Here is a 22,229-nt window from a genome sequence, read left to right as displayed (position 1 = left end):
GCATTCCTGAAGTACAGTTGTAACATTTAGCCAAGGAAGTTTCCCATTTTGATACCCCAAAATGCTCAAAAATGGCATGTAAAATAATCTTCAACCTCAGAGGACTAAAATAATCTGAGTGCTTCCAAAAGGCCCATGATGCATAGTAATTCATAGTGATGACAATAGTAGTTGTCCTATAAAACTGTTGAGAACACTAAATAGACCACTTTTTTAAAAATTATTTTTAGATGTTGATAGACCTTTATTTTATTTATTTATTTATATGCAGTACTGAGAAATGAACCCAGTGCCTCACACATGCTAGGCAAATGCTGTACCAGGGAGCCATAACCCTTGTCCCACTTTTTTTTTTAAATAAGAAGCAAAACACAAATTTGAATTTCCAGGGTATTGTAAAATACCAAAATACTTTAGCTGGAAATAAATCTGGGGGTCACCAAACTGTCTGAATCTCACCAGTAAAGACTCAAGTGATCAGGAGTTATCCTTCATGGTTGAGGTTCCATGGTAATCTCATTAGCTTGTGAAGTCCACAGGCATAGTGTTTTACTCATTTTCATGACCCATAGATGTGGTCTCTGAAAGCTAACAGAATCACAGAGTGTGCTTTATCTACTCAAGTATAGTTCATGCATAGCCAACTTTGGTAGATTGTATTCCTATTCCCAACTCTCCGTCTTCTCCCGTATAGAAATATTGTGCATCCAGACCCGTTGTCATGTGACTTTCTGTGTCTCTCAATGGACAGAACCAATGTGCTTTGTTTTGGAATGTTTATGAACATGATGTATGAGTTGAAGTTTTAAATGTGCCTGCTTAGATGATTTCTACTGCCTGCTATGAAAGCTATATAAATCAAATAAGTTCCATGGTGATTAAAATTTTTTCCTAAACATCCATGTAAACATTAATTCATATCATTTCAAAAAGTGTACGTGTATACATTATGTGTATGTCTTAATATCATCACCTGTAGAGGTGGAACTAGAATTGTGCCTGCATTCTCCTTCATCATGCCTCTTTGTGAGTCCCATATCTCCTTTCCATGTTAATTTTCCACCTTAGATTTTCTGCTAATAAGGTAAAGGTAACTGTTGTTTAATTAAATGGCTATCCTGCACATGTGTTTGGTCCTCACCAACTAGAGTTGCACTTATCATCTAGGAAATTATCTGCTATTAATATTTTCTTTATTTCTTAATTTAATATTTTATTTGTTTTGTTATACATGACTGTAGAATGTATTTTGGCATATTATACATATATGGAGTATAACTTTCCATCCTTGTGCTTGTGCATGATGTGGAGATACACTGGTCATGAATTCATATGTGAACATAGGGAAGTTATGTTCAATTTATTTTACTGTCTTTCCTATTCTCATTCCCCTTTCCTTCATTCTTCTTTATCTAATGTACTTCTATTTTTCCCTAACCCCACCTTATTTTGTGTTAGCATCTGCATATCAGACAGGATATTCAACCTTTGGTTTCTTGGGATTGGCTTATTTCACTTAGTATGATAGTCTCCATTTTGGTCCATTTATTTGCAAATGCCACAATTTCATTCTTCTTTATGGCCAAGTAAATTCTATTTTATATATATACCACATTTATTTATCCATTCATCTGTTGAAGGACATATACATTGGTTCCATAGTTTAGCTACTGTGAATTGAACTGCTATAAATATTGTTGTGGCTGTGACACTGTAGTATGTTGATTTTAAGTCCTTTGGGTATAAACCTAGGAGTGGGATAACTGGGTCAAATGGTGGTTCTATTCCAAGTTTTCTGAGGAATCTCCATATTGCTTTCCAGAAAGGTTGCACCAGTTTGCAGTCCTCCCAGCAATGTATGAGTGAACATTTTTCACCATGTCCTTGCCAACATTTATTCTTATATTTATTCTTGATAGCTATTATTCTGACAGCAGTGAGATGAACTCTCAATGCCATTTTAATTTGTATTTCTCTAATCACTAGAGATGTTGAACATTTTTTATGTTTGTTGTGTGCTATTGATATTTTCAAAATAGTACAATCCTCACAGTTTAGGTAGAAGTTGCTAACATTTGCTCTTCTTATGTTCCTTGGTGATAACTTGATCACAAATTTACACATAGCTTAAAGGAGAACTAGGAAAATACAGTTCTTCTTTGGACAGCCCCATTCCAAAGAGATATATGATATTGTAAGAGGAGGAGAAAACATTTTACTGAGTATCTAGCAGTGTCTGCTTCTTGTCCAGCCACTAAAATTTAATGTTAATTCTGCTCTTGATATGCTCATTCCTACTCCAAAGATGACAACTCCAAACCCATCTGGCTACTGCACCCAACTTGAATTGTATGTCTGGTTGACATGCAGTTGTCTCTCTGACTCAGATGTAGCTCCTTGTGGTCCAGTGATTCATTAATAGAAAGAATACTATCTGTGTTCTCCAACAACTGAGAAACCATGGTTTAATAGAAACTGGATGGTTGTAGATGAGATGTCCTGTTCTTAAGTATCCCTTGGCACTACCATAGGTCTTGGGAGGGATGGAATGGGAAACTAATTATTCTGAAATCTCAGAGGACTTTTAGGTAACTGAAAAAAATAACATTGCTTTATCTTCCTAGGAGAAAGTAGCATTAGACAGAAGGAAAGGTCCTTGGTGACAAAAGGCACTCCTTTTGGTGGTAATTTGTGAGGACAGACACTAGATAAATAAAGGTTTTAGTGGAAGTATTGCAGGAACAAAGTGAGAAGAGAATTCAGAGCAAAATTAAATAGCAGCTCTTTTAAAATAAGAACGACTTGACTAGAGCATCTTGATGTATTCATTGAAAGATTAGTAGATTTTGATGAATAACTTTTGACAGAACCACATCAAAAAGTTAAAATATTCTGCCCACCTATAATCCCAGTGACTCAGTATGCTGAAGCAGAAGGATCATAACTTCAAAGCCAGCTTCAGAAAGTAGTGAGGACTTAAGAATCTTAGTGAGACCCTGTCTCAAAATGAAAAATAATGGGTTGTGGCTCAGTAGGTAAGTGCCCCAGGTTCAATCTCTCATACCCCAACCAAAGGGAAAGCATTCCTTTTTATTACATATATACATACATATATAAATATGTGTGTATATATACATATTTATGGACACACACACAACTCCACCTTTGATCCTCTTTTCTTTCATTCTCCCATTAGGTGATGTGGACATTATGTGTTTCCCACTGTGTGCTTCCTATATTTTTATATAATTCAGACCATATATTGGTCTAAGACAGGCATCTTCCTAATGGAGTAAAATAATTCTCCAAGCCAAAGATCTATTTAAAAGTAGTTGAAATGAAAACAGCAATAGTTCATCTAAAAGTAGTTTAAAACATGCATGGGGATTTTATAGTAAATTCTACCAGTAGTGTAGATCTGAAGATCCAGTTCATGAGGTGGGGAGGAGGGACAGAAAAGGGTAGGATCACCAGTTTGAAAAGATTTACTGCAAGGAAAGTGTTCTGTGTTTTGGCATTTCTATCAAGCTTGCTTGGAAGTTGTTGACAGTTTTGTTTTAGTAGGAGTTTGTCACTTTAAGGGAAAAGCAGGAAGTTAAAAGTGAATGCGGAGAGGAGGGGAGCAAAAGAGATTAGAGGACCATTCTGTCTCCAGAGGGAGTAAAAGGGCACTGCCTATAACAGCAGAAGTCGTAGATGACATATTTGTTTTTTTATTTCCTGCCCAAAGCAGATTCACTCCACATTTTCTTCCCAATAAGAGAGGAAGAATTGCTGCCAATGAGTGAGTGGGGTGTTGGCTGAAAGGAGGTGGGGCAGAACAGCTCCTCCCTATCAACTGTTGCTACTGTTTGTACTTCTGTAGTTTATATTTCTTTTATTACAGCAGAAAATCAGATTAATTTCCAGGTTGCAGCTGAAGAATCAGCCAGATGCTTCTGGAAACAGTAAGATAACACTATGCAGCTCTGGGTCCTGCAGGCAACTGGGCTGCCCTACCCTGTGCAGGAGATTCCTTCTGAAGAGGGCAACCAAATCTGGCTTTCCCAAAGTCACCTCTTGTTACAGAATTTATTTGAGTGTCATGACAACTGTCTTTTATAAAAACTGTTGACAGATTTGTGTTTTCTGTCTCTTGTCATTCTTTCTTTAGGAAAAGTGACATTGCCATATCCAGATGAAGACCTCTGGAGACCATGACCAAGAAAAGAATTTCTGTGATTGGGAGTGAAGCCTGTGGGCTCTCTTCTGTCAAGTGGTGCCTGGATGAAGACTTGGAATCTGTTTCCTTTGAAAGAACTGATTACATTGGAGGACTGTGTAGGTATCAGGTAAATCTCCTTGTCCCTTAATACTTGAAGTCCTCCCTGCAGATGGGTGCATGCAACATTTTATCTCGTTAGATAATATGAGAGCTTGATAGTGACTAAACCTGATAAAATTCTGCCTGTTGACTTCTTAACATCCCCCCACCCTACATTTCATGAGGGTTTCTCTCTCCCTCTGTTGGTTGCAAAATGCATTGCAGATGTCCCTTTTTTTTCCTTTTCTACTGTCTATGAAAACCACAGACAATATTTTCATTTCATTAGCTTTTCTATTTTTCAGAAGAGGGAAACAATCTGGTGAAGCAGGGAGGATGAGTAACAGAACAACATATATTAGAAAGAACAAAGGGATTAGAAAATGTAGAGTGGTTGCTTCTGATATGTCTAAAAGACAGATGAGGTAGAATAACCTGCTAACAACTCCTTCCAGGAATACCCACCTCTAATCTTCAACATTACTTTTCTATTAAAAATCCAAATAGTTTTCTGACATTTCTTTTCCTTGAATAAGGTATAAAATTTGAAAGTATTGTTTGCTGTAAACTTCTTGTTTTGAGAAGTTCAAAGTCCTTTGTCTTCCAGAAGAGGGTAGAGGGCACCTGCATTGGGTTTTCTTGTCCTTACACATATTCAGTTTTAAAGTTAAATTGTTTTAATGTGCACATCCAATCCTGCAACTTGTTAGTAACCACTGACAATGCCATCTATTTAAATGGCATGCTTATTAAGTGACAAAAATTATTAGTCACCTTCATTGATCTCTAACTTGGTTTACTTTTAAACTCATTTTCTGAACAAGCAAATGGAATTGAGGTGTCACAGGTATATCTCACATCATAAAAACTAACACAGTGTTGGCCAGCTGCTTAAAAGTGGCCTTATGACATTTCTTAGTTGAACAAATGTGTTGTTTCTTGACTTCATTTTGGGGACTAATTCTGACTATGGTCTTATTCATATCTAAACTGAATCCCCTTAGCAAATCCCTATACCATTATCATAATCAGATGTGGGCTGAAAACCCTGTTAATTTGTTTTCAGTAACAGAAAATTCTACTCTTGAAATCCAGTCACACCCTAGTGTAGAGGTTAAGAACACTCTTTTAGATTCAAAGACTGTCATTTACAAGAAATATGGCCTTGGGCGAATCATTAAACCTCTCTGCCCACTGTTTTTTTAATCTTTAGGAAGGGATAATAGTAATACGCCCTTTGTACAGTGATCATAGGATTAAGTGAAAGAAAAATTACATCAATCACTTATAAAAGTGACAGCTCCACATATGGTTACATGTCAGTTATTACTCATGCCTAGAGTGAGACCCCCACATTTTGCATCTCCTTAAGCATTGTAGCCAGGTTTGGCAATTACTGAACAGCAGTGAAATCAATTGAGGCAGGGATGATTTTGGGAGGGTAGCCATTATTCTGCCTGATTATCAGTTTTGTGGTTTTTAAACTCTAAATGGATTTGAAGTTAAAATCTGCTGAATATACAACATGGGGATTTCTTTTTTATTATCCTCTGGGCAAAATTTCAACACACTCTGAACCACTTCCATAAAAAAATAAACTTTCATTATAATGCTCTGACTTTTCTTAACACAGACATACCTATATGGTTCACTATTATATTCTAGAATCAAGAATGATGCCTGGCATATATTTCCTACCCAATATATTTGTTTAATAAGTAGATTTCTGAGAAGGAAGCTGTCCTAAGTGGCTGCTAAGAATGTTTATGGAGATATAGGCCCTCCTTTGTACATTTTTCAGTTATGTAGCTGTGGAGACTAAGATATTATAAACATCCTTTAATGGACTGAAACATATTTTGCATGTTGCTGGTGGTTACCTTGAGAACTCTTTCCTAAGATATACTTCTCTATCAGTCCCATGATCATTATTTGGGGTCTAGTTGTCCTTCCGTTCCCCCCAAAATTTTTTTATAATTTGTTAGAGGTTTCATATGTAGAATTGATGTAAGCACTTTGAAATTCCACCTCCACTGGTAGGTGTCCAATAAGAACACTGGGAATTCAGGGTTTCTATTTTCTCATTTTCTGTGACAGTTTTCTGGGATTCAGTATATTTTTATTTTCTTCTCAGGAAGTACCACTTGCACTTTCCTATTGTGATTCCTCTTTCATTTTTCTATCTGCCAAACAAGTGTTGTCTCAGGCACCACCATTTCTATTTTCTGATCATGTTCTACCTACCAAACTGGTATTGTCTTCTCCTTGTACAGCTGAAAAAGTTCTAATAATAATTATATTAGCTCTCAAGACATTATTTTCAATCAATTCTTGATCTCTTCATTAACATTAAGTAATATTGATGGTAGAAAGTAGGTTGTGAAGGGTTTCAAGGTGGCGGACTAGAGGGCGGCTGCATTTCATGTTGCTCCAGGACACAGGATTCAAAAGAGAAGATAGTGAGAAACATGGGACCAACTCAAAGCCGCCAGGTGAGTCTCTCCTGTTGGGGAGGCATCCCAGATGGGGCAGTAGTCCCAGATCGCAGGGAACTTTGTGAAGTAGATTTGCCCGGTGAGCTGCCCCTCCCCCAGCTGGAGCAGTAAACTCGGACAACTGGGAGCATCATAGAGGAGGCCGCTCAGCACAGCGCTTGGACTCAGAGCAACCACTGGGGCTCCGGGTGGCTGCCTGAGGAGGAGCTGCATGGCGAGCTGTTTGGAATCACAGCTATTGCTTCTGAACACCTGAGGGCTGCCCAGAGGAAGAGGAGGAGCAAGGTGGGTCACTTGGTTTCAGAGGGACTACACCAGAGCTACAGGTGGTTGCCAGAGGAGGAGCGGCATGGCGAGCTGTTTAGACTCAGAGCGACCACTTCTGAAAACCAGGGGGCTGCCCGAAGGAAGAGGAGGAACGTGGCGGATCGCTTCGTCTAAGAGTGACTGCATCAGAGCTCCGGGTGTCTGTTCAGAGGAGAAGGCAAGTGGTGAGTTGTTTGGACTCAAAGCGAATACTCCTGAACACCAGTGGCCTGTTTGGAGGAGGAGAGAGGTGGGTCCCTTGGTCTCGGAGTAACCGATCCTGAACACTCAGGGGGATACCCTGAGGAGGAGGAGGTACAGGGTGGGTCACTTGGACTTGGAGTGACTGCCTAAAGCTATGGGCGGTTGGTGGGAGGAGGAGAGGCAAAGTGAGTTGCTTGGACTCCTAGTGACTGTGTTGGAACACCGGTGGCTGTCCAGAAGAAGAGGTGTGTGGTGGGTCGCTGGGACTCGGAGTGACTGTACAGAGCTCCAGGTGGCTGCTCAGAGGAGGGGCCACATAGGCAGGTGATTAGATGCAGAGCAGGGTCCCAGGACCTAGGCGGCTTCTTGGTGGAAGAGCTGCACAGAGACACGCTTAGGGGCAGAGCGGAGTTTTCAAAAGTGTGGGCAAATTCTCTGAGGAGAGGCAGCTTAAGGAGACTTGTCTGCAAAGGGTGAGGCTCCCAGGCCCAGGAGGAAGGTCCGGCCCCTGGGATCATTGCAGAGGAAGACAGCCCAGTCCAGGCATTAGTTGTAGATTGAGGGGAACCTCTAGGAGGGGAACTGATCAATGAGAACTCCCCACCAAGTGAGTCTTCCCTGCCGAGTGTGGTTTTCCCACAAGAATGGTAAAACCATAGCCACAGGCACAAAGAGGCCTTGCCTCAGCCCGCAGCCTAGTTCCCCTTTGGATGACCATTGGTCAACAAGTGGAGGCACCTCTGCCCACTAGCAGGGAATATACCCCACCTGAGGGTCACCACCCCTAGAGAGGCAGCTTCCTTGTGGAGCACCGCATTATCAATTTCCTCCAAGACTTCAGGCTACTGAAGGCTAAGAGAGGATATACTAGAAATCTTCAGGGACATTATAAGCCAATAGAGGAAATCTATAATATCTTAATGATCCACTGATTCCTAAACAATATGAGAAAACAAGGGAAGAAATTGCCCCAAACAAATCTAGATGTTACATCAATAAAATCCAACAACAGCATGGCAGAATAAATGACAGAAAGGGAGTTCAGAATGTACATAATTAAAATGATCAGGAAAGCAAATGATGAGATGAAAGAGCAAATGCAGGCATTGAATGATGAGATGAAAAAGCAAATGCAGGCATTGAATGAACGCACCAATCGACAGTTAAAAGAGCAAATACTGGAAGCAAAAGATCAGTTCAATAAAGAGTTAGAGATATTGAAAAAAAGACCAAACAGAAATCCTTGAAATGAAGGAAAAAATAAACCAAATTAAGAACTCCATAGAAAGCATAACCAATAGGGTAGAACACCTGGAAGACAACCTCAGATATTGAAGACAAAATATTTAACCTTGAAAACAAAGTTGAAGAAACAAAGAAGATGGTAAGAAATCATGAACAGAATCTCCAAGAACTATGGGACATCATGAAAAGGCCAAATTTGAGAATTATTGGGATTGAGGAAGGCATAGAGAAACAAACCAAAGGAATGAACAATCTATTCAATGAAATAATATCAGAAAATTTCCCAAATCTGAAGAATGAAATGGAAAATCAAGTTCAAGAGGCTTATACGACTCCAAATACACAAAATGACAACAGACCCACACCAAGGCACATTATATTGAAAATACCTAACATACAAAATAAAGACAGAATTTTAAAGGGTGTGAGAGAAAAGAACCAAATTACATTCAGGGGGAAACCAATGCGGATGTTAGCAGATTTTCCAATCCAGACCCTAAAAGTTGGAAGGACCTGGAACAACATTTTTTAAGCTCTGAAAGAAAATGGATGCCAACCAAGAATCTTATACCCAGCAAAACTTACCTCCAAATTTGATGATGAAATAAAATCTTTCCATGATAAACAAAAGCTAAAATAATTTACAAAAGAAAGCCAGCATTACGGAACATGCTCAGCAAAATATTCCATGAGGAAGAGATAAAAAACAAAGAAGCAAATCAGCAATGGAAGGAATTATCCTAAAGGAACTGTCAAATAAAGGAGGACCAAGTTGTGTCAAAAAAAATAAATAAATAAAATTTTAAAAATGAACCAAATAACCGGGAATACAACTATATCTCAATAATAACCCTGAATGTTAATGGCCTGAATTCATCAATCAAAAGACATTGACTGGCAGATTGGATTAAAAAGAAAGATCCAACAATATGTTGCCTGCAAGAGACTCACCTCATAGAAAGAGATACCCATAGAATAAAGGTGAAAGGATGGGGAAAAACATACCATGCACATGGACTCAGCAAAAAAGCTGAGTATCCATCCTCCTTTCAGATTATGTGGACTTCAAGCCAAAGTTAGTCAGAAGGGATAAAGAAGGACATTTCATACTGCTTAAGGGAAACATAAGTCAGCAAGATCTAGCAATCATAAACATCTATGCCCCAAACAGTGGCTCATCCATGTATTTCAAACAAATCCTTCTCAGTTTTAGAAACCAAATAGACCATAACACTAGAATATTAGGTGATTTTAACACACCTCTCTCACCACTGGACAGATCTTCCAAACAAAAATTGAACAAAGAAACTTTAGATCTCAAAAACACAATCAATAATTTAGACTTAACAGACATTTGTAGAATATACCATCCAACCAAGAGCGAATACACTTTCTTCTCAGCAGCACATGGATCCTTCTCTAAAATAGACCATATATTATGCCACAAAGCTAATGTTAGCAAATACAAGAAGATAGAGACACTACCTTGTATTCTATCAGATCAAAATGTATTGAAGTTAGAAATAAATGAAAGAGTAAAAAACAGAAACTACTCCAACATCCTGCAGATTAAACAATATGCTATTATATGATGAATGAATAACAAGATATTAGGAAGGAAATTAAAAATTTCTTAGAGGTAAATGAGAACAAAGAAACATCATATCAAAATCTCTGGGACACTATGAAAGCAGTACTTAGAGGAAAATTTATTTCATGGAGTGTATTTAATAAAAGAAGTAAAACTCAACAAATAAATGACTTAACACTAGAAACACTAGAAAAAGCCCTAGAAAAAGAACAACAGACCAACAACAAAAGTAGTAGAAGACAGGAAATAATTAAACTCAGAGCTGAAATCAATGAAATTGAAACAAAATAAACAATACAAAAAATGGACAAATAAATAGTTGGTTCTTCGAAAAAATAAACAAAATTGATAAACCTTTAGCCACACTAACAAAGAGAAAACGAGAGAAAACCCAAATCACTAAAATTCGGAATGAACAAGGAAATATCACAACAGACACGAGTGAAATACAAAACATAATTACAAGTTATTTTTAAAATCTATACTCAAAATAGGAAATTTTGAAGACATCAACAGGTTTCTAGAGACATATGAATTGCCTAAACTGAACGAGGAGGACATACACAATTTAAATAGACCAATTTCAAGTAATGAAATTGAAGAAGTCATCAAAAGCCTAACAACAAAGAAAAGTCCAGGACCAGATGGGTTCTCAGCTGAGTTCTAGAAAACCTTTAAAGAGGAGCTCATTCCAATACTTCTCAAAGTATTCCATAAAATAGAAGAGGAGGGAACCCTCCCAAACTCATTCTATGAAGCCAATATTACCCTGATACCTAAACCAGACAGAGACACATTGAGGAAAGAAAATTTCAGACCAATATCCTTAATGAACATTGATGTAAAAATTCTCAACAAAATTTTAGCAAATCGCATACAAAAACATATTAAAAAGATAGTGCACCATGATCAAGTGGGTTTCATTCCAGGGATGCAAGGTTGGTTCAACATCAGGAAATCAATAAATGTAATTCACCATAACAACAGACTTAAAGTCAAGAATCACATGATTATTCCAATAGATGCAGAGAAAGCATTTGATAAAATACAGCACCCCTTCATGCTCAAAACACTAGAAAAAATAGGGATAGTGGGAACATTCCTTAACATGTTAAAGGCCATCTATGCTAAGCCATGGTTAATATCATTCTAAATGGTGAAAAACTGAAAGCATTCTCCCTAAAAATGGGAACAAGGAAGGGATGCCCTCTTTCATCACTTCTTTTCAATATTGTCCTTGAAACTCTAGCAGAGCAATTAGACCAAAGAAATTAAAGGGATACGAATAGGAAAAGAAGAACTCAAACTATCCCTATTTGCTGATGATATGTTCATGTACTTAGAGGAACCAGGAAATTCCACCAGAAAACTTTTAGATATCAGAAGTGAATTCAGAAACGTAGCAGTATACAAAATCAATGCACATAAATCTAATGCATTTTTATACATGAGTGATGAATCTTCAGAAAGAGAAATTAGGAAAACTACCCCATTCACAATAGCATCGAGAAAAAATAAAATACTTGGGAATCAATCTCACAAAGAGGTGAAAGAACTCTACAATGAGAACTACAGAACACTAAAGAAAGAAATTAAAAAAAAAAAAAAACCTTACAAGATGGAAAGATTTCCCATGTTCTTGGATAGGAAGAATTAATATCGTCAAAATGGCTATACTACCAAAAGTGCTATACAGATTCAATACAATTCCAATTAAAATCCCAATGATGTTACCTTACAGAAATAGAACAAGCAATTATGAAATTCATCTGGAAAAATAAAAAACCCAGAATAGCTAAAGCAATCCTTGGCAGAAAGAGTGAAGCAGGGGGTATCACAATACCAGAACTTCAACTCTACTACAAAGCAATAGTAACAAAAATGGCATGGTATTGGTACCAAAATAGAAAGGTGGATCAATGGTACAGAATAGAGGACATGGACACAAACCCAAATAAATACAATTTTCTCATACTAGACAAAGGGGCCAAAAGTATGCAATGGAGAAAAGATAGCCTCTTCAACAAATGGTGCTGGGAGAATTGGAAAACCATATGCAACAGAATGAAACTAAACCCCTATCTCTCACCATGCATGAAACTAAACTCAAAATGGATTAAGTACCTCGGAATCAGACCAGAGACCGTGCATCTTATAGAAGAAAAAGTAGGTCCAGAGCTTCAACATTTCGGCCTAGGACCAGACTTCCTTTATTGGATTACCACCTTAACCCCTTGAAGTAATTAACTGGAAATTTTTGAGGAAACAAAAAAGTTTGTTGTAGGAAGGAAGACACTGAATTATGGATTAATATCATCTGAACCAGTTCTTCTCAGTTTTCATGTGCATCTGAATCACTTGAGGATTTTGTTATGTTAGTTCTGATTCAGTAAGTCTAGGTAGGGGTCTAAAATTCTGTATTTCTAACAATGCCCCTAGTGATCCCCTTTGTGCTGGTCCACAGACCATACTTTGGGTAGCAAGGATCTAGAACAGTGGTTTTCAAATTTCAGTTATTTTTTTCTTAAGCATTTAAGCTGTTTATTTTTATTTTATGAATAATGCTGACAGTAACATCCTTTAACAGTAATCTTTGTTGCAAATCTGAATATTTCTTTAAAAGGCAATGTAAATTTCAAGAATTTTTATATACATTGAAAAATTGCTCAGAAAATATTGTACTAACTTATACTCTCTCTAGTATGTTTTGATCTAACCCATTTTTACTCATTTAAATGACTGTTACCCAACAATAATAACAATGGGGTAATAACAATTTATACTAGAAAGAGACTTAGTATATTTTCTTGAGAGCAATGTCTCAGTATATATAAAAATTCTTGAGACTTATTCATTTAGTTGGGAAATTCTCACTTGGAATTTCTTGTGATTGCCATCCAATGAGTGCTAAGACTGAATTTGATGTGACTACTTTGCTCACATGTTTAGTACTTTAGGTGGGATAGCTAGAATTTCTGGGGGCTATTTGAATATTTCTCTATTCTAGATATTTTCTTCCATGTGCCTAGGTTGGGCTTCCTAACAGTATTGTGGTCTCAATGTAGTTGGAGTTTTTATAGTAAAGATTTAGAATATCCCCCCAAAGCTCAGGTGTTCAAGTCTTGGTATCCAATGCAGCATTGTCCAAAGGTGGGTCTTTTGGAAAGCGATTCATCCATTAGGGTTCTGACATCATCAGTGGATTGATTCATTGACAGCTGAATGGTAGAAACTGTTGGAGGTGGCAAATGGTTGAAAAGCAGGTTATGGTTTCAGCGGGGGTTACTCTTGGGGGCTATATCTTGTCCTGGGCCTCTTCCCCCAACCCCTGCTTTCTGGCTACCAAGAGCTGAGAAGCTTTCCTCTGCCATACCCTTCCACCATGATTTTCTGCCTTTCCTGAAGCCAAAAGCAGTGGAGCTGAAACCTCTGAATCCATGAGCCAAAATATTTCTTCCTCATTGTCAGGTATTTGGGTCACAGTTACAAAAGCAAACTTCTTACATGGCTGCTGGGTTCCCCAAAGTGAGCCTTCTAAGACACCCAGGTGGAAGTTGCAAGGCTACTTTTTACTTAGTATTGAAAGTCATTCAGTGCCATTTCAGCTGTATTCTGTTGGTCAAAAGCAAGTCATAAAGATACTGACATTCAAGTGGAAGAACTACACAGGCACAAGTAGTGGGAGATGTGTGGAGGTGGTGTATGTGTGTCATTTGTTTGAATTGTCATTTATTTCAGGAAATTTTTCAACTGTTCACTGGCTATTTGTAAATCATGAAATTAGTTCTCAAGTTGCCATGAATACTTCTAATTTACTGCAGGAAAATCCTGAAGAAGGTAGAGTCAATATTTACAAATTGGTGATCATCAATACTTAAAAGGAGATGATGTGCTTCAGTAACTACACCATCACAGATCATTATCTTAACTTTACATACATTTGCCAGTTCCTCGAGTATTTCAGGATGTATGCCAAAGATTTCAACCTTTTAAAGTATATCCATTTCAAGGTAGGCAATTTTGTGGGTGTCTTTGTGTTTGAAGTTCTTTATCAATAAATGAATAATGTGGCTTCATTTACCAGTGCTTATGTGTAAATATTAGCTTGATATGCTCAAGTAAAAAAACTCCACTCTTTGTTCTCTCTCTAAAATAGCCCTGGGAAAGTCTCTCATATATTTTGGCTGCAGATACAGAAAGATACCTGCCACCAGTCTTTTCATTGTCTTCTTTTCACACTCTGCTTATAATAAAGGAAATGAGGAAAATGAATAGGTATGAGAACTTTAAATCTTTCTGGTTCCACAACTTTTCCACTATTGCTTTATTCTTTTATACTTTCTGAGGCACTTTTCAATATATTATTTCATGTGATTACCAAAACAAACTGGTGAATTACTTAGTGACTGGGAAGCTACTGAGGAAGCAAAGAAGTTAAATCTGGTGGAGAGAGTAGAACACTGAATTAGGAAACAAAATCCTGAATTTTGTCCCTTGTTCTTACAACTAATTAATTTGTGAACTGAGATGAGTTACTTTCTCAACTTGAATTTATCATAATTTTCTTTTTATGTAAAAGAAGATGATTGTACTGTATGACTTTTGGTTCCTTCCTTCTCTAAAGTCTGCTGTGATTTTCCTATAATTTATAAGTATGACCATAAACAGATATATCACCTGGCTTAAAGCCCAAACCTTCCACCTTTTTCTGTTTAGCAACAATAATAAAATTGTTATATCTGGTGACAATTTCTAAAGCCAGTCATTTACAGCCCAGTGTACATCTCTGACCTGTTTAAGAGACAGTTCATGAACAAGTTTGCTACTGTACTAAGCAGTGATGATGCAAAGACAAAAAAAATAAGAAACTTAACTAAGTAACTATGTTTAAAGACACAGAAAAATGAAGAAAATTATTATTATACATATAAGTAATAAACCAAGTGATAACTGCTATAGAGATCTATACATTGCAGCTCAGAAAAGGGATGTTTAACCCATCAGGGAAGAGGAATCACGTTGCAGGAAAGATTTTTAGAGAAGATAGTGTCCAAGCTGAGTCTTGAGTAGAAAGGAGTCTACCAAATGAAGAAGGAATAAAAGGATGTTCCAAGTAGAAGCACCAGCTTCTATAAATAGGATCTATAAATAGTACAGGATGGTTAAGGCTTAGTGTCTCTATTATTCAACCAAGACATTATAGCCAAGACCCTAGAAACTCATTGGAATACGTTCTTGATGTTTCCTTAGGCTGGCAGAGTAACCCATATTTATTGCTTTTTTTGAAAAACTAAAAATTATACCACTGATTTCCCTATCTCACTGCCTCTTTCTCTATAATTGCTTGTAAAGTGGGCATATGTAAAAAGCAAAGAGAGATTCCTTTAAAAAAATAAGAGCCACTGAAATATTTTCCTGCTCTAACATGAAAGGGAGCCTCATAGTCACATGTTTGAGGTTAGTCAAAGAGAATAGGATTTGGGTGTCAGAAGAAATAAGAGAGTTTGAGGATGTCTGGGGTTAGTGGAGGAATAGGTGTTTAGTGTACAGAGTGTCACAGAAGAACAGGATAAATTCAGGATTTATTCAGGTGCTACAATGCCTTAAGGCAGAGACTAAAAATCCTCACAAATCTTACTTTTCTAGAGGTACAGGAGTTTACATTAGTCTGTCAACTCCATTTTACTTTATGTGCCTTATGGAAGTCTTATCATTTGGACCACAACCTCAAACAAAACTATTCTTTATGGAGTATGAAAATCAAATATTCTTGCAAGGACCCTAATGATGTGATGGTACCTGCAGTGTCAACCTTTTGTGTAACATTTTGCAGAATAAGTCATGTCTGGGAAGATATACACTGTACTGGCTATGGTTACAGTCCCCTGTGTATGTTACTTTTCTTTCAGATCACTGTGTAAGGTGTGAAGAAGAGGCCTGATTTCTCTACTTCAAGCCAATGGGAGGTGGTCACTGAGTGTGAAGGGAAAAAGGAGGCTCATATCTTTGATGGAGTCATGGTTTGCACTGGTCATCACACTAATGCTCACTTACCCCTGGAAAGCTTTCCAGGTGAGTGACCTACCAGAAAAGAGGTTGACCCTTAAGCCATGCCTTTGACACTGAAGAATAGAAGGTTGTGGTCTGAGTGATTGTTACTTTGGGGTGAAATAAGGCTTACCCTAATTGTGCATGTTCCCTTGAAAATGGGATAATTTGTATTATTGCCATTTGGGCAATGGTAATTTTAGAGTTTAGAGGTCTGTGAACAATCATGCTACCACATAATGCCATTTCAGTCAAAGCTGGAATACATTCCGAATAGTGATCCAATAAGATTATAATGCAGACTGAAAAATTCCTATTGACTGAGTAGTATCATAGCCATTATAATATCATGGTGATGTTGATGTACAAACCCATCTGCATTGTCAGTTGTATTAAATTATAGCTCACACAATTATGTATGTGGTACATAATAATAAACAACCATGTTACTGGTTTATGTACTACATTTAGTGTAGAGTATACTGCTTCTACTTAAAGAAACATTTACTGTAAAGCAGACTGCCATGTTACACCAAGTAGCCTCACATGTTTATTGTGGATCTTGATTGCATCAGGAGGCTACATCAAGTGACTTGCCTAAACAATCTATGCTTATGTAAGTACTTCTGTGATGTTTTCACAATAATGAAACCAACTTACAGCAAATTTTTGAGAATGTATGTATTTCTGACAAGTAGAACATGATTGTATTTAGTTTCACAATGATTTTGGTCTTTGTAAGGATCAAAAAGGAAGACTGTGGAACACTTACACAACATTCGTTCAGATGTGGAATTTTTTAGTGATGGAGAAAACAAACAAATATTGAGTTTCCAAGGGTTAAATGAAAGCTTGAGTAATTTAGTTTGTTTGGGGCCTGAACTTTCTTTTTCTAAAAAGTGCACTTTAAGTATATCCTAGAGTATACAGAAACATATATACTCTAATTGAAATGGGAGTATGTATCTAAGGGAATGAAAAGATAACAGAGAATGGCAGTTTTCTGAGGCAGTTTGGATTTGTGAGTCTGCAAATTCAAAATACAAATTACATACAATAAAGGATTCACAAGTTACCATTATGGGGCTATGGAAGAAAAAATAAGCAAATGTATTCAGAATGACAAGAATAGCTGAAAAAAGGGAGATCATATGGAGAATGTGTGCTTCAACTTTAAATTCTACAAAAGAATGATTTTACAAATGATATCCATCATATATACTATCATCCAAAATTATTTTATGTTCTCTTGCAGGAATTGAGAAGTTCAAAGGACAGTACTTCCATAGTCAAGACTATAAAAAAACCCAGAGGAATTGGCTGAAAAAAGAGTCTTTATAATTTTTGGAAATTCTGGAGGAGATCTGGCTGTAGAAATTAGGTACACAGCCAAGCAGGTTTGAGTCAATGATTTACTTTGCTTCATTCTATCTTCAGTCTTATCAAGAAGGTAGACTGAACAAAGTATGGATGGTTACACATTGCCCATCAGTACCAGTGGAAAATATGGGGCTTGGTTTCATTGCCTCAATTGGCATCATGATTGATGCTAATGGAGGAGAATGATTACTGATTAGAATTCCACTCTTCAGTTGGCTTTATACTAAGAAATAAGTTCACTGTTTCAGGCTGCACTCAGAATCCCAGTTAGGGCTGGGACTGTAGCTCAGTGGAAAAGTGCTGGCCTGACATGTGTGAGGCACTGGGTTCCATCCTTAGCGCCACAGAAAAATAAACAAATAAAACAAAGGCATACTGTCCATTTACAACTACAAAATTTTTTTAAAGAATCCTTGTTAGCCTCTCCCTGGTTTTGATGAAGACCAGGTATTTGCTGGAAGAGGTTGTGTAAATGCAATATTGAGAGTGTGAATTGTCCATTGGCCAGAAGAAATGCCATGTTTTCATATAAAGGAAAGCACATTTTGATAATTAAAACTTTTACTTAACAGGATGGTGGGTGAGTTTTCTTTTTGCCACTCAAATGGAAAAAAGGAAGCAATCTAATCTTTCCAAAAACATATGGATATCATCACGTACCCACTGAGCCACTTCCCTAGTCCTTTTTATATTTTATTTAGAGACAGGGTCTCACCGAGTTGATTAGGGCCTTGCTAAATTGCTGAGGCTGGCTTTGAACTTGTGATCCTCCAGCCTCAGCCTCTGGAGCCACTGGGATTATAGGCATGCACCACTGAGCCCAGCCTATTCCATGATTTTTAATGAGTCCTATAGGTGGTAAGTGCTAGTGAAGTTCAGAGGATGGAGAGAGAATTCTCAGCCAGAAAAGTCAGTGATGTTCTTATAGAGGAAGCCAACATGATCTGAATCTTAAAAATGAATGGACTGAGGAGAATTTAAAAGAGGAGAACTTTTCAAGCACATTAACTTTAAACAGAAACATTGTGGTGGATCACAGTGAGATATATTTTTGGACAGTGTTTTGGAAGAAAAATGGCAGGAAATTTTTTAGAAAGATTGTACAGAACTAAAATGTCACACTAGTGAGTTTGAACTTAATCTTGAATAAAGTGGGAGTGCTTTCAGATTGTGAGCCAGAATGATAAAAGTAAACAATATTTTCCATGTCTTAGGTATTCCTCAGCACCAGGAGTGGGGCTTGGATCCTGAATTGTGTAGGGGATGATGGATATTCTTTTGATGTGGTACACTTTTCTCAACTTAAACATCTTATATCAAATATATGTGGCCAAGCATTAACAAATACATTTTTGGAAAAAAAGTATGAATCAAAAATTTGATTATGAAATGTTTGTCCTGAAGCCTAAACACAGATATGTTCTCAGGATGGGAATGGAGTTGATATTGGCTAAGATCCAAGAACAAGGATTGTTCACACAGGCTAACAGAGCTATCTCTACCCATATATTAAGAAAAGCCAGAGAATCTGAAATTCAATTTTTACCTTATCAACCACAGAAGAATAAGATCTGTTGGTCTAAAGTATATCTGTCACTTATCCTCATTGGCATTAACAATATTCTTATTCTGTCAGGTATCAGTTCTTTTAATATTTTACCCAACAACAACAAAAAGGTAGTACAGGGCAGTGCATCATTCAGTCAGTGAACAAATGTGGGGCACCTGTTGTGAGAAAGGCATTATATTGGACATGAAGTACAGAGAGAAAAGGTATGATAATGCAAATAATACCTTACCTTTTTTGAAGAGTTTTTAAAGACAAGCACAGTGATGAATAATATGTATTATCTCATTTAACCCTCACAAATGGCCCTGGGTTTCTGTAGTTTTTAATGTCCATTTTACAGATTTAAAAAATTGAAACTAAGATAAACTAAGTAATTTACCCAAGGAAAACTTGAGTAACAAATGGAAGACTTCAGAATGGATCTTACCTTAAAAATATAAATGAGAAGACAGACAACAGGATATGACAAAGAAATGTATAGAATGCAGAGTATAAAGAATGAGGTTCTCATACAGTCAGGAGGACCATTGTGAAATCATTTTCATATACTGACTTTAAATGATTTTTTTCTGATTTCTCATTTTTGAAAATGTACAGATCTACAGAAAAACAGTTCAATAATAAATACTTTGAACATTCATATATTTTTTACCTAGATTCACCTATCAAATATGGCCATATTTGCTTTTTCTGTTTTCCCTTTTCGAAGATAGGAAGATTCGAACAATATATAGTATATATACATACTTAAGAACATTTTTTTAAAAGTCAAAATCATTAATATATACCTAAGAAAAAGGGCACTCCATTATATATCATAATACAATAATCACATTTGAGAAATTTAACATTGATAAAATACATTATCTATTTTCCACAGATGTCCCAATAACATTATTTTCTTTTTTCTATGGGTATTAGGGTTTGAACCCAGAGTTACATTACCACTGACTTACATTCCCAGCCCTTTGTATTTTTTTTTTAGGTAGTGTCTCATATGTTGCTTAGGGCCTTGCTAAATTGCCTCAGCAATTTGAATTTAATTAGTGAGATGATACTTGGATGCTGTGTTTAACAAAAAATTTTTCATTTAGTTATTTAAGCATGAATATCCTTTGTAGTTGCAAAACAAATTGAGGTGTTATGGAATAATAAGAGGTAGGTAAATAGTGTCTGCATGTAGCATTCTGATTATAATATCTTATAATAGCAAAAAGCACATTATAGCCTGAGACCTGCACATAATCTGATATATCTAGACTATATGGCAAATGTAGAAGAGTAGTTGAATATATCTCTAGGTTATCAGATAAGAAATTTTTTGTATGCTCTGCTAAATAAAAAGTTTGTGGGTTGGGGATTAAGCTCAGTGGCAGAGCACTTGCCTAGAATTTAAGCAAGTGAGTGACATAACAAATCTGTAATAAAAGTATTGTAGAATGACCACAGCACCTGACCCGATAATATTCTTTCTACCTTTTTATTTTTTTTCTAAATTGAGAATCCTAAAATCATGTTTACTTGCCTTTCTATTCTAAGGCAAATGGTATAGAAGACAGATAGAAAGGGAGCCTTAAAGACAACTCTAATAGTTCAGGGGAGATAGGGAGGAAACAAAACTATTCTGGGTAATCTTCATTTTTAAGGGATAAAGAGCATAGGCTTGGTAAGCAGATATGAGACAGTTTTGTGACTTGGCCATCTATGTAAATGGTAGTACTGCTAGTGAAAAGGAATAGATTTAGAAAGAAAAATAAAATCATGAGGTTGGGATGCAGAAAAGAATCTTTCTAAAGGTTAGAATCAAAGCAAATTAAATTCAACAAATCAAGGATAGTTGTAAACCATACAGTATTTCTGAGGCTAGGCCAGGAAGATAATGGAATGAGCACTGACAGAGTCCACTGACTTAATATTCAGAAATTAAGACTGCTTTACAGTTTTGGCTAGGAGTACTAGAAAAAAAAATTGAGGTTTGGGATAGTAGGCTCAATATGAGTCAGCAGATGGTAAGGCTTCTAAAAGGCATGATTAAATCTAGCATCATAAAAAATTATTATGTCCCAGAACATATAATTGTTCTCTAAACTAATCAGACTACCACCTGAAAACATTATAAAAGTGAAACTTGAAATCATTGAATGAGGAGAGAGATAAGAATGATTTAAGGAATGTGAAAACATACCATTTGAAATACAGATGAATATGCTGGAGAAGATTAAGCAAAATAAGTTAAGATCTGGGGGAGATCTGAGAGTTCCCTTCAAATATTTGAAGGAATAACCTACTTAGTAGGGCAAAGAGTCAAACTAGAAACAAGGAGTGAAATCTTGAGGGTTGCATAATACCAGCTTAACATTAAAAAATAAAAATGACAAGACATTTTCCTTTTTTGTCCATATAAAGGTTTATTCTTAATTTGTTGTTTTTAGATATACATGACACTAAGGTGTATTTTGACATATTATACATACAGGGAGTGCAACCCATTCCAATTTGCATCCCATTCTTGTGGTTGAACAAGATGTGGAGTTACACTGGTCTTGTATTCATATATAAGGATAGGAATGTTATATCTAATTCATTCTACTGTCCTTCCCATTCTCATCCCTCCTCCTTTCCCTTCCTTCCCCTTGTCTAATCCAATGAGCATCCATACTTTTCCTCCCTACCCTCCCCTGTTATAAGTTATCATCCATATATCAGAGAGTACTTTGGACTTTTATTTCTTGGGACTGGTTAATTTCTTTTTTAAAATATTTTTTGATGTAGATGGACATAATACCTTTATATTATTCATTTTTTATGTGGTATTCAGAATCAAACCCAGGACCTCACACATGATAACCAAGCACTCAAACATTGAGCCACAACTCTTTTCCTGATTTATTTCACTTAGCATGATATTCTCCAGTTCCATCCATTTACTGGCAAATGGCATAATTTCATTCTTTTTTATGGCTGAATAATATTCCATTGTATATATATACCACATTTTCTATATATATTCATCTGTTGAAGGGCACCTAGGTTGGTTCCATAGCATTGGTATCATGAATTGAGTGCTATAAACATTGATGTTTTTGT

At 36.6% G+C, this 22,229-nt stretch overlaps 1 pseudogene; it reads left to right on the top strand.

The window, feature by feature from the left end:
- The first annotated feature begins 3,667 nt into the window (after window positions 1-3,667).
- Window positions 3,668-19,282, top strand: LOC124973250 (flavin-containing monooxygenase 5-like; annotated as a pseudogene).
- Window positions 19,283-22,229: the final 2,947 nt, after the last annotated feature.

The sequence above is a fragment of the Sciurus carolinensis genome (genome assembly GCF_902686445.1).
Source record: "Sciurus carolinensis chromosome 14 unlocalized genomic scaffold, mSciCar1.2 scaffold_114_arrow_ctg1, whole genome shotgun sequence".
NCBI classification, from domain to species: Eukaryota; Metazoa; Chordata; class Mammalia; order Rodentia; family Sciuridae; genus Sciurus; species Sciurus carolinensis.
The sequence above is the reverse complement of the archived record's forward strand: the minus strand, read 5'-3'. Positions and strand labels throughout refer to the sequence as shown.